We start from the raw sequence: 3,084 nt of genomic DNA, 5'->3' as shown, positions 1-3,084 counted from the left end.
GCTTTCCATCAAGGAATTTCGTTCCTAACGAAGCATTCTAAAGGCAATTGCTTTCCATCAAGGAATTTCATTCCTAATGAAGCATTCTAAAGGGAATTGCTTTCCATCAAGGAATTTCATTCCTAACGAAACATTTTTAAGGGAATTGCTTTCCATCAAGGAATTTCATTCCTAACAAAGCATTCTAAAGGCAATTGCTTTCCATCAAGGAATTTCATTCCTAACGAAGCATTCTAAAGGCAATTACTTTCCATCAAGGAATTTCATTCCTAACGAAGCATTCTAAAGGCAATTGCTTTCCAATTGCTTTCCATCAAGGAATTTCATTCCTAACGAAGCATTCTAAAGGCAATTGCTTTCCATCAAGGAATTTCATTTTTCATTCCTATTTCAAGCATTCTAAAGGCAATTGCTTTCCATCAAGGAATTTCATTCCTAATAAAGCATTCTAAAGGCAATTGCTTTCCATCAAGGAATTTCATTCCTAACGAAGCATTCTAAAGGCAATTTTGCTTTCCATCAAGGAATTTCATTCCTAACGAAGCATTCTAAAGGCAATTGCTTTCCATCAAGGAATTTCATTCCTAACGAAGCATTCTAAAGGCAATTGCTTTCCATCAAGGAATTTCATTCCTAACGAAGCATTCTAAAGGCAATTGCTTTCCATCAAGGAATTTCATTTCTAACAAAACATTCTGAAGGCAATTGCTTTCCATCAAGGAATTTCATTCCTAACGAAGCATTATAAAGGCAATTACTTTCCATCAAGAATTTCATTCCTATTGAAGCATTCTAAGGCAATTGCTTTCCATCAAGGAATTTCATTCCTAACGAAGCATTCTAAAGGCAATTGCTTTCCATCATGAATTTCATTCCTAATGAAGCATTCTAAAGGCAATTGCTTTCCATCAAGAATTTCATTCCTAACGAAGCATTCTAAAAGGCAATTGCTTTCCATCAAGGAATTTCATTCCTAACGAAGCATTCTAAAGGCAATTGCTTTCCATCAAGGAATTTCATTCCTAACGAAGCATTCTAAAGGCAATTGCTTTCCATCAAGGAATTTCATTCCTAACTAAGAAGCATTCTAAAGGCAATTGCTTTCCATCAAGGAATTTCATTCCTAACGAAGCATTCTAAAGGCAATTGCTTTCCATCAAGGAATTTCATTCCTAACAGAAGCATTCTAAAGGCAATTGCTTTCCATCAAGGAATTTCATTCCTAATGAAGCATTCTAAAGGCAATTGCTTTCCATCAAGGAATTTCATTCCTAACGAAGCATTCTAAAGGCAATTGCTTTCCATCAAGGAATTTCATTCCTAACGAAACATTCTAAAGGCAATTGCTTTCCATCAAGGAATTTCATTCCTAACGAAGCATTCTAAAAGGCAATTGCTTTCCATCAAGGAATTTCATTCTAACGAAGCATTCTAAAGGCAATTGCTTTCCATCAAGAATTTCATTCCTAACGAAGCATTCTAAAGGCAATTGCTTTCCATCAAGGAATTTCATTTCTAACGAAGCATTCTAAAGGCAATTACTTTCCATCAAGGAATTTCATTCCTAACGAAGCATTCTAAAGGCAATTGCTTTCCATCAAGGAATTTCATTCCTAACGAAGCATTCTAAAGGCAATTGCTTTCCATCAAGGAATTTCATTCCTAACGAAGTATTGTAAAGGCAATTGCTTTCCATCAAAGAATTTCATTCCTAACGAAGCATTCTAAAGGCAATTGCTTTCCATCAGGAATTTCATTCCTAACGAAGTATTGTAAAGGCAATTGCTTTCCATCAAGGAATTTCATTCCTAACGAAGCATTCTAAAGGCAATTGCTTTCCATCAAGGAATTTCATTCCTAACGAAGCATTCTAAAGGCAATTGCTTTCCATCAAAGAATTTCATTCCTAACGAAGCATTCTAAAGGCAATTGCTTTCCATCAAGGAATTTCATTCCTAACGAAGCATTCTAAAGGCAATTGCTTTCCATCAAGGAATTTCATTCCTAACGAAGCATTCTAAAGGCAATTGCTTTCCATCAAGGAATTTCATTCCTAACGAAGCATTCTAAAGGCAATTGCTTTCCATCAAGGAATTTCATTCCTAACAAAGCATTCTAAAGGCAATTGCTTTCCATCAAGGAATTTCATTTCTAACAAAGCATTGTAAAGGCAATTGCTTTCCATCAAGGAATTTCATTCCTAACGAAGCATTCTAAAGGCAATTGCTTTCCATCAAGGAATTTAATTCCTAACGAAGCATTCTAAAGGCAATTGCTTTCCATCAAGGAATTTCATTCGTTAACGAAGCATTCTAAAGGCAATTGCTTTTCATCAAGGAATTTCATTCGTAACGAAGCATTCTAAAGGCAATTGCTTTCCATCAAGGAATTTCATTCTAACGAAGCATTCTAAAGGCAATTGCTTTCCATCAAGGAATTTCATTCTAACGAAGCATTCTAAAGGCAATTGCTTTCCATCAAGGAATTTCATTCCTAACAAAGCATTCTAAAGGCAATTGCTTTCCATCAAGGAATTTCATTCCTAACGAAGCATTCTAAAGGCAATTGCTTTCCATCAAGGAATTTCATTCCTAACGAAGCATTCTAAAGGCAATTGCTTTCCATCAAGAATTTCATTCATCTAACCTAAAGCATTCTAAAGGCAATTGCTTTCCATCAAGGAATTTCATTCCTAACAAAACATTCTAAAGGCAATTACTTTCCATCAAGGAATTTCATTCCTAACGAAGTATTCTAAAGGCAATTGCTTTCCATCAAGGAATTTCATTCCTAACGAAGCATTCTAAAGGCATTTGCTTTCCATCAGGAATTTCATTCCTAACAAAGCATTCTAAAGGCAATTGCTTTCCATCAAGGAATTTCATTCCTAACGAAGCATTCTAAAGGCAATTGCTTTCCATCAAGGAATTTCATTCCTAACGAAGCATTCTAAAGGCAATTACTTTCCATCAAGGAATTTCATTCCTAACGAAGCATTCTAAAGGCAATTGCTTTCCATCAAGGAATTTCATTCCTAACGAAGCATTCTAAAGGCAATTGCTTTCCATCAAGGAATTTCATTCC

The sequence above is a fragment of the Macrobrachium rosenbergii genome, chromosome 40 (genome assembly GCF_040412425.1).
Source record: "Macrobrachium rosenbergii isolate ZJJX-2024 chromosome 40, ASM4041242v1, whole genome shotgun sequence".
NCBI classification, from domain to species: domain Eukaryota; kingdom Metazoa; phylum Arthropoda; class Malacostraca; order Decapoda; family Palaemonidae; genus Macrobrachium; species Macrobrachium rosenbergii.
The sequence above is the reverse complement of the archived record's forward strand: the minus strand, read 5'-3'. Positions refer to the sequence as shown.